Source organism: Microcebus murinus, chromosome 8, assembly GCF_040939455.1.
Source record: "Microcebus murinus isolate Inina chromosome 8, M.murinus_Inina_mat1.0, whole genome shotgun sequence".
Classification (NCBI taxonomy): Eukaryota; Metazoa; Chordata; class Mammalia; order Primates; family Cheirogaleidae; genus Microcebus; species Microcebus murinus.
This window is the reverse complement of record NC_134111.1, coordinates 50,834,834-50,849,173: the sequence shown is the minus strand read 5'-3', so window position 1 is coordinate 50,849,173 and position 14,340 is coordinate 50,834,834. Positions and strand designations below refer to the sequence as shown.

The 14,340-nt window shown below is 40.1% G+C and overlaps 1 long non-coding RNA gene across 1 annotated transcript in view; it reads left to right on the top strand.

The window, feature by feature from the left end:
* LOC142872356 (uncharacterized) overlaps positions 1-14,340 on the top strand; it is a 33,416-nt gene that overhangs the window by 912 nt on the left and 18,164 nt on the right. The window lies entirely within an intron of this gene.

Here is a 14,340-nt window from a genome sequence, read left to right as displayed (position 1 = left end):
TCTCTGTGGGCATTCTCCCCAGGGTCAGCAGTGTACTTAAAGTGTCCCTCCACTCCCCCTGCCCTTCTCTTAACAACCTTCTTAGGGACACAGTTTGGCGGCTCTGTCCTTTCCAGTTTTCTGAATAATGAATATAGGACTAGACAATTTCTAATATTGGTTTAATCCCATCAGCAGAACTGCAGTTAATATTAAAAGAATCACTTGTTTCTTCCCTCCACTTCTGGCGTGCCTTACATGCAACCAAATCACCATGGGTGTGGAGTTTATCAATCACGTAATACGTATCAGGTCATTACATATGAAATGTCCGATTTTGAATCAAAAGTTTATTATATCAAAGAAGCAGTACAATTAAAGTGTGCACCTAAACTATCGACACAGTTTTGCCATCTTAATGATAGTTTGTGCCAGCAGTGAAGCCTGGAGCTCGAGCCAGTGGCAAGAAATCGAGAAAGGCGTTTTCCACAGCTTGTTGAGAATTGAATATTTTTCCTTGTGAGGTGGGAAGATCGCTTGAGGTAAGGAGTTGGAAACCAGACTGAGCAAGAGGGAGACCTGGTCTCTACTAAAAATAGAAAAAATTAACGGATGTGGTGGTGGGTGCCTGTAATTCCAGCTGATCATGAGGCTGAGACAGGAGGATTGTTTGAGCTCAAGAGTTTGAGGTTGCTGTGAGCTAGGCTAATACCACAGCACTCTAGCCTGGGCAACACAGTGAGACTGTGTCTCAAAAAATAAAACAGTAAAAATGAAGTCCAAAGCCTGGAGGAAGTAGTACCGTAGTCACTTGGTGTAAGGTCTGGTGAATACAGTGGATGACAGAGAGTTTCCAAGTCCAGCCTCTGTAGTTTTAGCAGCATTGTTTGTACAACATATGGTCGAGTGTTTCTTGCAAGAGGACTGGCCTGTCTCTATTGACCAATCTTGGCTGCTAATCACAAGCATCCTCATCATTTCGTCTAATTGGTTGCAGTGGACATCTGCTGTAATCAACTGACCAGGTTTCATGAAGCGATAGTGGATAATACCAGCACTGGACCACCAAATAAACACTACCATTTTTTTGATGAATATTCGGTTTTAGACTGTGTTTCAGCACTTCATCTTTATGCAGCCATTGTGCCAAACACTTGTGATTGTCAAAAAGAATCCATTTGTCATCGCATGTAACAACATGGTATAGAAATGGCTCACCTTTATGTTATAGGAGCAAAGAAAGGCAAGCTTTGAGACGATTTCTCTTCTGATGCTCGTTTAATTCATGCAGTAACCATCTATCCAGCTTCCTTACCTTGCTGACTTTTTTCAAATGCTCCAATATTGTTAGGATGGTAATGTCAAACTTTGCTGCTAATTCACGGGTAGGTTGAAATGGATTTGCTTCCACTACAGCTGTCGGCTCATTGTTACCCACCTTGGTCTCAGGTCATCCACGTGGTTCATTTTCAACATTAAAATTACCAGAAAGGAACGTCTCAAACTATCAGTGTATTATGCATTCATTAGCCATGTCCATCACAAACACTTTGTTGATATTTCAAGCTGTCTGTGCTGCATTGGTTTCACGATGGAACTTGTATTCGAAAATAACATGAATTTTTAACTTATCCATGGTTTCACAAAAATTACTCTAAAAAAAATTGAAAGATAATTACAAGTCAAAATGTACATTTGAAAAACTTGAGTGTGAACCTTCACAATAAAAGTAAAACAGAAAGTGTCAAAGTGAAATGTCAGAGATATCAGCTGTCAAACTTAGTTCTTAAGGAAATCAGACATTTCATACTTAGTAACCTAATATCTAGCAGTTGCTGGTCTAGAATGACACTTTGTTTCTCCGTGGTGGTCAGGTCATTTGTTGTAAACAAAAATACAAGGAATGAGATGAGAGTCCCTTTTAGGCTGTATTAGTCCAACGAATTGTGTTTTGCATGAAGGAGAACATTGACAACAAGGAAACAAATGTATATGGTTGGGGGCGTAGGGGAGGAAAATAATTTTTTCTTCAATCCTCATAAGTCCTTAGCTGAAACAGATCCCTGTAACAAAAGACAGATTAACAAGAGAAAGACAAACAAGTTTATTAACATCTATGTCTCATATATATGTGGGAGATAGCCAAGGAATGAGTAATTCTCAAAAGGTGGCTTTGAATTACAGTTTATATAGCATCTGCAGCAAAGAACAGGACATTTTTAGAGAAGTGTCAAGACAAAGGAAGAAGCTTTTTAAGTCTCCTTATATAATTGGAAATTTACTGAAGAAAAACTGTTTTTAGAACTTTTCCTGTGTCTGCTGGTTTTCAGCAGCCTTTAACTCAAAATAATGCATATACCAAAGAGGCATATTTTGGGGTGGCATTGTTACCAAAAGCTCGGCCACTTGTCCACAAGACCGAATAACAAGGACAAGCGGTTTGAGGAGGAAGGAAAGAGAGAGTCTACTTTGCCAGCAATGAAGGAAATGTGGTAGACCTTCTCGGCTCAAAATCCCAAATTTCCCGTAGGCAGAAATACCTTAAGGAAGGGTTCTCAGCTTTAGGCCATTACTGTGGTTAATTATTCTAATCCTCCCATCTCTGCCAAAAAGCAAAGCCTGTGAACTCTGCTAGCCGCCCACCTGGGGGTGCTGGTGCAACCTGGGAGTTTTAACAAAAAACTTAAACCTGCCACAGGATGCAGTTCCCAAAAGAGTGGGAGTAGTTTTCCAGTCCATTCCCTGTTACAGCACATTTTGGTACTCTTCAATTCCATATTTTCAAATATGAGATAGCCTGCTCATGAAAAAAGGATTAGGTTTGTTCTGGGTGGCCCAGACAGCAGATGGAAGACTTGCGGATGGAAACTGCAAGGAGACAAATCTAACTCAACATGGAAAATTCTTCGTGGTTACAGCCAGTTCTCTGAAACGAGCAGCTTTAGAGGAGGAGGAGGAGGGGGTTCTTGTCAATGACCTTAAATTGAGAGTCTCCACAGCAGGTTTATATGGACGGTGCAGGGAGGAGTACAGGCAGGCAGTGTAATATAATGAAAAGGGCTTGGGTTCTGGTTTCAAATCCTGACTCTGCCACATACTGGCTGTATGCCCTTGAGTAAGTTACTTAACTTCTCTGAGCCTCCATCTTCTTACCTAGAAAAGGAATATAATATCTGTCTCACTTGGTTGCTGTGATATAAGTAGTATAGTGTTAGGGCCACGGGAAAAGTTCCCCTTTGCCCTCTGAAGGTTTACTGAAAAATCAGCTTGCAAAAGGCAGATTAATTGGAGACAAGGCATATAAATTTATTTAATGTGTACATGAGAGCTTTCAGAATGAAGAACCAAAGATACAGGGGAAATTGTCCATTGTTATGCTTAAGTTTAACAAAATATGGACAGCTGTATAGAAATATTAAGCAAAAAGGGTGTGTATGATCTAATGCTAATAGACTGAGTGGGGAAACCCAGCAAGCTCTGTCCATCTACATTCTGCATGGCCTCTCTGTGCAGCATTCCTTTATTCTGGGTATGGGGCAGGACCCTCTCTGGAATTGGGGTGCTGTGACTTACAGTCAAACAAAGTAGGTTAGATAATTTCTTTATGGCCAGTTTTGCCACAGAAAGGTGGAGGAGGGGAAGTTGCAGTAATATTCTTAGGTTTTATGGCTGGCTTCGGGGGAAAAGCAATTCTGGTTTTTATGACCTGCCTTGGAGAAAGAGGGATGCTAGTTTCTATGGAGTTCTATTTCTATTTCTATGGAGTTCTATTTCTTCCTGATTGGGCCTCTGGGGAGAATAGGATTGAGAGACAGGAGGACAGGAGAAGGGCAGAGAAACCCTTTTGCTTTTGAGGCCTTCGTTTTATAGTATTGTTTTCTGAGTCCCCAAAATAGCTATCTGTGTTGGCACAATGCCATGGACATATTAGACACTCAATAAATGGCATCTATTTTTATCATTATTGCTGGTTTTTTATTATTTTCTTATTAAGACATTATTAGAACCACTAAATTCCGTGTTTTTCCTGAAGTAGGCTTTACCAAAGATTTGGGAGAAAACCATTTAAAATTAAATAATAATCCTTCAACCATTTCCACAACTCTACGCCAGACTCTCAAGTTGCCTTCCTCCTTTCTTCTCTCCTTCCTTCACTTTCTGAGCTCTAAATTCTTCCACTCTATCAACCACGGCACAACTCTTTCAACTCCTACTTGCAATTTTACTGCTTTCCACTTGAGCATACTTAGCTGAACATTGACCTGTGTGGAAGCCCAAAGGCCCAGCAGAAACCTTAAGGTTCATTTTACCAAGATTTGTTTTCCCAGGAAGTAATCAACTGTTTTATAAAGTGTTTTTTCTTTTCTCCAAGCACAGCATCTTCATTGAGCTTCAACCCAATATATGGAGAATGAGTATATAAGAGCACCTATAAATGTCATCAACTTTGTGCTTCTTAGTCAAACACCTAGGGTCCAGAAACTGGAGAGAACCTTCAAGGACTTTAGTAAAGACCTGCATTACTTATCTATTGCTATGGCCTGAATGTGTCCCTCAAAATTCCTATGTTGAAGCTTTATCACCAATGTGATAGTATTAAGATATGGGGCCTTTAGGAAGTGCTTAAGTGATACGGGTAGAGCCCTCATTGTTGGGATTAGCACCTTCTAAAAGGGCTTGAGGGAGTGAGTCTGTTTCTTTCATCTGAAGGAAGTTAGAAATGTATTTTTTAAATTTTTAATATATTTTTTAATTTCAGAATATTATGGGGGTTCAAATGTTTGAGTTACATAAATTGCTTTTGTACAGTTTGGGTCAAAGTTATTGTACCCCTTAAGTGTGAGTTTACCCATCCCCATCTCCCCCCACCCCACCTGCTTGATTTCCGATGAGTGTTATTTCCATATGTGCACATAAGTGTCGATCAATTAGTTCCAATTTAATGGTGAGTATATATGATTTTTGTTCTTCCATTCTTGTGATTCATCACTTAGAAGGATGGTCTTTAATTCCATCCAGGTTAATTCAAGAGGTATTAGTTCACCATTTTTTTTATGGATGAATAGTACTCCGTGGAATACATACATCACATTTTATTAATCACTCATGTATTGATGGGCACTTGGGTTGTTTATATATCTTTGCAATTGTGAATTGTGCTACTATAAACATTCAGGGGCAGGTTTCTTTTTTATAAAATGTCTTTTTTTTTCTTTGGGTAGATATCCAGTTGTAGGATTGCTGGATCAAATGGTAGGTCTGGGTCTACTTTTAGTTCTTTGAGATATCTCCATACTACTTTCCATAGAGGTTGTAGTAGTTTACAGTCCCACCAACAGTGCATAAGTGTTCCTATCTCTCCACATCCATGCCACCATTTGTTGTTTTGGGATTTTTTTCATATAAGCTATTCTCATTGGAGTTAGGTGATATCTTATTATGGTTTTGATTTGCATTTCCCTGATGATTAGAGATGTTGAATATTTTTTCATATGTTTGTTGGCCATTAAGTGTATCTTCCTTTGAAAAGTTTTTTTTCATATCTTTTGCCAACTTTTGAATGGGGTTGTTTGATTTTTTTCTTGCTGAATTGCCTGAGTTCTTTGTAGATTCTGGTTATCAGTCTTTTATCGGATATATAGCATACAAATATTTTCTCCTATTCTTTAGGTTGTCTGTTCACTCTATTAATTGCTTCCTTGGCTGTGCAGAAGCTTTTCAATTTGATTGGGCCCCATTTATTTATTTTTGTTATTGCTGTGATTGCTTTTGGGGTCTTATTCATAAATTTTTTGCCTAGGCTGATGTCGATAAGAGTTTTATCGACATTTTTTTCTAGAATTCTTATAGTTTCATGCCTTAGGTTTTAGTTTGTTATCCATTGTGAATTAATTTTTGTGAGTGGTGAGAGGTGCGGATCCTGTTTCAGTCTTCTATATGTGGCTACCCAGTTGTCCCAGTACCATTTATTGAATAGGTATTCTTTTCCTCAATGTATGTTTTTGTCTGCTTTGTCACAGATCCAATGGCAATATGAGGATGGTTTTATATCTGGGTATTCTTTTCTGATCCTTTGGTCTATGTCTCTGTTCTTCTGCCAGTACCATGCTCGTTTGGTTACTATAGCCTTATAGTATACTTTGAAGTCTGGTAAAGTGATGCCAATTTGTTTGTTTTGTTTAAGGTTGTTTTAGCTATTCTGGGTCTTTTCTGGTTCCATACAAAGCATAGAATTATTTTTTTCTAGATCTGCAAAAAATTACTTTGGTATTTTAATAGGAATTGCATTGAATCTGTAAATCACTTTGGGTAGTATAGATGTTTTAACAATGTTGATTCTGCTGATCTGTGAGCATGATATGTTTTTGCATTTGTTTATATCCTCTGCGATTTCCTTGCTCAGTGTTTCATAGTTCTCCCTCAGGAGGTCTTTCACCTCTCTGGTTAAATACATTCCTAGATATTTTATTTTCTTTGTTGCTATTGTAAAAGATATTGAGTCTTTGATTCTCAGCTTGACTGTTATCAGCATATAGGAATTCTACTGATTTGTGTACATTGATTTTGTAATCTGAGACTTTGATGAATTTATTTATTAATTGCAGGAGTCTCTTGGAAGAATCTTTGGAGTTTTCTAGATATAAGATCATATCATTAGCAAGGAGCAATAGTTTGACCTGTTCTTTCTCCATTTCGATGCCCTTGATTTCCTTTCCTTGCCTGATTGCTCTGGCTAGGACTTTCAGCACTATGTTGGATAGAAGTATTGCCAGTAGGCAATCTAGAATCTAGTTCCAGTTCTAAGTGGAAATGCTCTCAATTTTGCCCTGTCCAGTATGATGTTGGTTGTGGGTTTGTCATATATGGCTTTTATAATTTTGAGATATGTTTCATCTCTGCCTATTTTGTTAAGAGTTCTTATCATAAAAGGGTGCTGAATTTTGTCAAATGCTTTTTCTGCATCTATTGAGAGAATCATATGGTCTTTGTTTTTTATGTGGTGAATCACATTTGTAGATTCACCTATGTTGAACCATATTTGCATCTCCAAGATGAAACTCACCTGGTCATGGTGGATTATTTTTTTGATGTGTAGCTGAATTCAGTTTGCTAGGATGTTATTGAGAATTTTTGCATCTATATTCATAAGGGATTTGGGTTTGTAGTTTTCTTTTTTGTTGTTGTTTTATATTATTTCCTGGCTTTGGTATCAAGGTGATATTGGCTTCATAGAATGAGTTGGGGAGAATTCCTTCCTTCTTGGTGTTATTAAATAATTTCTACAGTATACATAACAATTCTTTTTTGTAGGTCTGGTAAAATTCGGCTGTGAAACCATCTGGTCTGGGACTTTTTTTGTTGGAAGATTTTTTTTTATTATTGAAGCTTCAATTTCATTATTTTATATTGGTCTGCTCAGGAGTCCTATTTCTTCCTGATTGAGCCTAGGGAGGTTATGTGTTTCCAAGAATTTGTCCATTTTCTCAACATTTTCAAGTTTACATACATAGAGATTTTTATAGTATTCCAAGATGATATTTTGTATTTCTGTGGTATCAGTTGTAATATCTCCTTTTTTGTTTGTGATTGAAGTTATTAGAATCCTTTCTTTTCTGTTTCTGGGTAATCTGGTGAGAGGCCTGTTGATTTTATTTATCACTTCAAAGAACCAACTTTTTGTTTTATTAGTCTTTGGTATAACTGTTTTGGAATCCATTTCATTTAGCTCTGCTCTGACCTTAGTTATGTTTTTTCTTCTGCTGGCTTTGGGATTGGTTTCCTCTTCTTCTCATTTCTTGAGGTAATTCATTAGACTGTTGGTTTGTGATTTTTCTGTCTTTTGGACCTAGGCATTTAAGGCTATGAATTTTCCTCTTAGGACTCCTTTTGCAGACTCCCACAGGTTTTGAAAACTTGTGTCCCCTCTGTCATTTAGGTTGAAGAATATTTTGATTTCCATCTTAATTTCCTCCTTGACCCAATAATCGTTCAGCAGTAGTTTGTTTAATTTCCATGACTTTGTGTGGAGTTAAGTGTTTCTGTTGGAATTGATTTCTAATTTTATTCCACTGTGATCTGAGAAAATACATGGTATAATTTCTATTTTTTTAAATTTGTTGAGATATGTTTTATGGCCTAGGATGTGATCAGTCTTACAGAATGTTCTGTGAGCTGATGAGAAGAATTTATATTTAGTAGTTTGGGGGTAGAATATTCTGTAAATGTCTGTTAGGCCCATTTGTTCTAGAGTCTTATTTAAGTTCATTGTTTCTTTGTTTATTTTCTGCTTGCAGGATCTGTCCTGTTCTGTCAATGGGGTGTTGAAGTCCCTGGCTATTACAACACTGTGTTTTATCATTTTGTTTAGATCAAGTAGGATTTGCTTAAAGAGTCTGGGCACACCTGTGTTAGGTATATAGATATTTAGGATTGTTATGCCTTCTTGTTGAATTGTTCCCTTCACCATTATATAGTGACTGTCTTTGTTTTTCTTTACTTTTATTGATTTGAATTCTATGTTAGCTGATATGAGAATGGCTACACCAGCTTTCTTTTGGGTTCCATTTGCATGGAATATTGTTTTCCATCCCTTTATCTTGAGTCTGAATGAGTCTTTGTGGGTTAGATGTGTTCCTTGGAGACAGCAAATGCTTGGCTTGTATTTATTTGTCCATTCAGCTAGCCTGTGTATCTTCAGTGAGGAGTTCAAGCCATTCACAATTATTGAAAGAATTGATAATTTGGGTGGATTTTTGTTCATCCTGTTGTGTAGATTTTTTTTTTTTTTTTTTTTTTTTTTTTTTTTGCCTCTTGCACCAGTATGGCAACTGGGTTCTGAACTTTAGCATTTGGTTGGTTTTACACTGGTGGGTGTCTGATGTGCTGATCAGTGTATAATGCAAATGTGAGTACTTCCTGTAGGGCAGTTTTGGTCTTGACAAAGTCCCTCAGTGTTTGCTGTCTAAGAAAGTCTTTATTAATCCCTCGTATGAGAAACTTAGTTTTGCAAAATACAAATTCTAAGCTGGCCATTATTCTGTTTGAGAAGATGGAGAATGGGGCCCCAGTCCCTTCTGGCTTCAAGGTCTCAGCTGAGAAGTCTGCAGTTAGTCTGTTGGGGTTTCTTTTGTAAGTCACATGATGCTTTCACCTTACAGTTCATAGGAGTTCCTCTTTCGTGTTAACTTTGGCCAGGCTGATGACTACATGTCATGGTCATTGCCTCTTGGAAATGAATCTCCCAGGAGGCTGTTGCACTTCTAGTACTTAGATGTCTAGATTTCTAGCAAGACCTGGGAGATTTTCCTCACATATTCCCTCAAATAGGTTTTCCAGCCCTTATTTATTTTCTTCTTCACCCTCGGGGATGCTTATGATTCTAATGTTAGGCCTCTTTAAATAATCTCATATTTCTTACAGGCTTTTTTAGTTCCTCTTATTTCTCTGTTCTTTCTCTTTGACTGACTTGTTTAATTCAAAAGTGTTCTCTTATAGCTCTAAGATTCTTTCTTCTGCCTGATCTAGCCTATTCTTAAAGTTTTCCATTGTGTTTTGTATTTCCTTGAATTTTTCATTTCTAGAATCTCTGCTTGTTTTTTTCTAATAATTCAATAATCTAGAATCTCTGCATGTTTTTCTTCTAATAATTCAATTTCTAATAATGTGGGGTCCTGCAGCACCCCACAATCTGCTGCAGGACACCTGGAGGAAAGGCCTGAGCCTCACACTCTGTTGAAGCCTCGGTGTGGTGGCTGAATTGTCTGTTTTGGCAGCCACAGGTGAGGGAAAGGAGGGGGAAGAAAAAGAGTCCTGAAAGGTTTGAGCCTCACACTTTGTGGGAGTCAAAGTGTGGTAGTTTCTTTTGTGAATTTTTCATTCATTTCCTGCATTGCTTTGTGGTTTCTTTGTGTTGGATTTCTATTTTCTCTTGTTTTTCATTGAGCTTCCATACAATCCATATTGAAATCCTTTATCAGTCATTTCAGTTTGGTTTGTTTCATTGGTATGGAGTTATTGTTTTCTTTTAGTGCATCCTTTTATTCTAATTTTTCATGTGTCTGGAGATCTTTTGCAGATTTCTTTTCATCTGGAGCAGCTTTTGTTTCTTATTTTTGGATTTTCTTTTGTTTAGATAATGGTATGCCTAGTTTAATCTCTAAGTCAGTAGGTAGTGCTTATGGGTGAGACTCAACTACGCCCTGCATGATTGAGTCAGTAAATGCTGTAAAGGGCATGCAAATTGACCTCCCTGCCAGTAGGTGGCACTTGCCAGAAGGAAGAAGCTGCAATGTTATTTTGGGATCCTGTGACCAGCTCTAGTCCCTCAGGAGAAGCACTTGATTACCTCAGTGGTGGGTGGGGCCCTGGAACTTCAGGTGAGTCTTTATCCTCTGTCATAGCAGAGGTGGGTGGGGGAATATGGCTGGATGGAGTTGGGTTGGGTGAGCTTGCCCTCAGGCTCCACCAAAGCTGGCAAGGTATCTGATTCAGCAAGGGTGAAAGGTCTGCTCCCAGCTTCCACGCAAGGGTACCAGGGAGGGGCCACAGTGGCCTTACCCAATCACAAATCTCCCCTCCTTGCCACTGAGTGATGTGACTGAGAACTAGGTGTATGGGATCTGGACTGCAGGCCCATATCTGGGTCCCTGACAATCAAACCCTGATTATGCCAGCTAGAAGCGTGCTGGTCCCGAGTTGCCCACAGAGAGCTCAAGCAGGTTCAGTGTCCCACCACCTCAGAGTGTGCCCTGTCCTGATAGAGTCACTGGGCAAGTAGCACCAGGGAGGGCCAGTGGGCAGGGAGCTCACAGTCCAAGCAACCCACAATCTGCTGCAGGAGGCCTGGAGGAAAGGCCTGAGCCTCACACTCTGTTGAAGCCTTGGTGTAGTGGCTGAATTGTCTGTTTTGGCAGCCGCAGCTGGGGGAAGCGAGGGGGGAGAAAAAGAGTCCTGAAAGGCTTGAGCCCCATACTTTGTGGGAGCCAAAGTGTGGTAGTTGCACCAACAGAGAGGACAAGCAGTTCCTATGAGCCCTGTCTCCACTGTCTGTCAGCAGCCACAGGTGAGGCAGGGGGGAGGCAGGGAAAAGGGTCTGAACGGAAAAAAGCTAGCACTCTGGTCATCTGTGTCCCCCTCTCCAGAAGGCAGACCACCCAGAATGTCCAGGCTCTGGGGTCACGCAGATCTCCCGGGACCCACTGGCTTCCTGTGGCTCCCACTGTGTGGGCTGGAGTTGGGAAATGTTTGTGTGAGAATGAGCAAGATGAAAACTGAGGTGAAGCCCCCTGAGGAGGACAGAGGTGTACAGTGGGTGGAAAAGCAGTATGGTGCCTGCCTTCTTGGCTTGGGTCTGTGGTGTTGGGAAGTGTCCCAGAGGGCGCCGGCAGTCTGGTGCTTCATCCTTAAGAAGCTCCCAGTTCACTGGTGGCAGCAGCTTTTGGGCTTGTGAGGGTAGAGGAGCTCTCCAGCAGCTCAGGAGCTGCTGACTGCCAGAGATTTGGGGGAGGGGGAAATAAACTGCCCCACCTACTCTTCTTGCTGGACTCCAAGCCTCTCAGTGGTTGATCTCCAGTGATATCCGGCTCCTTCATGTTCTGCTCCACAACTCCTCTCTGCCACAGGAATCCCAAGTGGTTGTGTGTGTTCTTGGCAATGCCAGCTCCTCGAAAAGCAGCTGTGACTGCTCCTCCACTCCTTTGTCCAAATTTCTCCTGGCCCTGGCTCCGATCTACCCACAATCTTTAAAATTACCATTACCTGCTCATCTCCAGATGCTAGAGATGTTGTATAAGTCAGTGTCTCCTTTTCCAAAAACCTGCAGTCCACCCCAGTTCACCACAGAGATTTTCAAAATAGTCTATTTTATTTTATATATTTAGTTTTGAGACAGAGGCTTGCTCTGTTGCCCCAGGTAGAGTACAGTGACATCACAGATCACTACAACCTCCAACCAGAAATTAGAAATATATTACCCCAAAATATGGCATTTTGATATGCTAGATGGACTGAAGAAGCCTCAAAATCTCTCTGACCTTCCCCCAACCTCCACCATTAGCACTCCCCCAAAAGTTTATTTATCTTCCTGAGATCCAGACCCACCTAGGAGAACAACTGTGCCTTGCTTCCCCTGCCTTTAAGACCAGGAATGTGACCACACCTGAACAGATCCTTTAAGAAGATGATGTCCCATCTCTCAGACTCATTCAGATTCCAAAGAGAACTATTTACCAGTTAATCTTTGTTCCCATCTATTCATCCTCCCTAGGAGTCTTTTCTTATCCTTCAACAGAATTCCTCTTTCCCTCTTCCTTAACCCACTGTACCAAAAAGATATATAAGCTTCTAAACCCTGTTAGGGAGTTGAATCTTCATTTTGAGGGTTCCTATCTAATACATGTTAAATAAATTTGTATTTTTTCCTCCTATTAATCAATCTGTCTCATGTCAGTGATTTTTCAGAGAAACTTTTTGGGGGACAGAGGCCTTCTCCCTATAGTTTGGTGAACCTTTGGTGGAGGTGGTAGGACACCAGGGGCCTTTGATTCCTACATGGGTATTCTGCCATGTGGGAACACAGCATTCATCCCTTTGCCCTTTTTGCCCCTTCTGCCATGTGAGGACCCAGCACAAAATCCCTGACCAGACACTGAATGTTGGCACCTTGTTATTGGACTTCTCAGCCTCTAGAACCATCAAAAAATGAATTTCTGTTGTTCACAGATCATCCAGTCTCAGGTATAGTGGTATAGCAGCACTAAAAGATGAAGACACCTATATAGATACAAAGTTTACTCATACTCTAAGCCTTTATAAAAAATTTTTTATATAGCAGCCTCAGGCCAGATCATCTAAGTTCACTTAAAATGTATGATCCATATTGGACTGATTTGACTGAAAAGAGTAGAAGAAGCAATAGAAATAAGCTAGACTAGGGCTGAGCATGGTGGCTCACATCTGTAATCCTAGTACTCTAGGAGGCTGAGGCAGGAGGATTGCTTGAGCTCGGGAGTTTGAGATAAGCCTGAGCAAGAGTGAGACTCCATCTCTACTAAAAATAGAAAAAATTAGCCAGGCATGGTGGCACATGACTGTAGTCCCAGTTACTTGGGAGGCTGAGGTGTGAGGATTGTTTCGTTTGCACCTATATAGGTAAGAATTATTCGCATTGTTATCAGATATCTACAATTTACAAAGTTGTAAAATAACTCAAAGGCAATGACTCAGCATAAGATATCCTGGAAAGTTGTGCTCTAACCAAAACATAATATTCGAGGAAAACATAATTTCTCCCTATGTACATTTGCCTTGTTTCTTTAAGGGGTACTTGTATTCAAGTAATTACTTGTATAATGATGTGGAGGTCATCCTATTCACAGGATTTTTTAAAGGAAAAACATAGTTTTTATCTGGATAAAAAGTTTTTACTTGGATATACTGCTGGAGTGAAGGGAAAGATCCCTGTGGAAGTCTCACAGAACAACTCTGAAGGAAGCCAGGAGAGGATTGCACTTGGCAGGGCAGAGGGGAAGGGGAGGAGGCAGAAGATTGCAAAGGCTGTTTCACAATGTGAGTGTTCCTTATAACCCACACCTTCAGTAAAGTTTACACACACAAAGAGATTGTTGAGATTGGATCTTTTGTGCCTTGTGCCTTTGTGAAGATTAGAGAAAAGGGCCTGGTCACGGCGGCTCATACTTATAATCCTAGTACTCTGGAAGGCCAAGATGGGTGGATTGATTGATCCTGGGAGTTTGAGACCAGCCTTGGCAAGAGTCAGACCCCATCTATACTAAAAATAGAAAAATTAGCCAGCCATGGTGGCTCACATCTGTAGTCCCAGGTACTCAGTAGGCTGAGGAAGGAGGATTGCTTGAACCCAGGAGTTTGAGGTTTCATTGAGCTATGATGATACCACAGCACTCTAGCCCAGGTGAGAGAGCAAGACACTGTTTAAAAAACAAGTAAACAAAATAAATTGGAGAGAAGGATGAATTTTTCATGATAATTTGAGCCAATGGGGACAGCATTTGCACATAAGGAGTGTTTAAGTGGGGTGTGGTAGGGGGAATATGTGGTTGTAGAGCCCTAAGAATTTACAGACATGGACAGGGAGAGCCCTGGATTTGGACAAAGAGATTGGTGATGTTAAAAGATAAATTTAGGCATGTTAAAATTTTAAAGAGTTTATTTGAGCAGACAGATATATTCATGAATTGGGCAGCGCTAGTTCTCCTGTGGTTCTGGGTTCCAAAGGGAAACCTTTTATAGAGGCTTCAAAGGGAAGGCTTTTGTAGTGTGAACACAGAAGCAAGACAAAGAAGATATTTGATTGATTAAAGTGGAGCATTATTTGGTTATTCT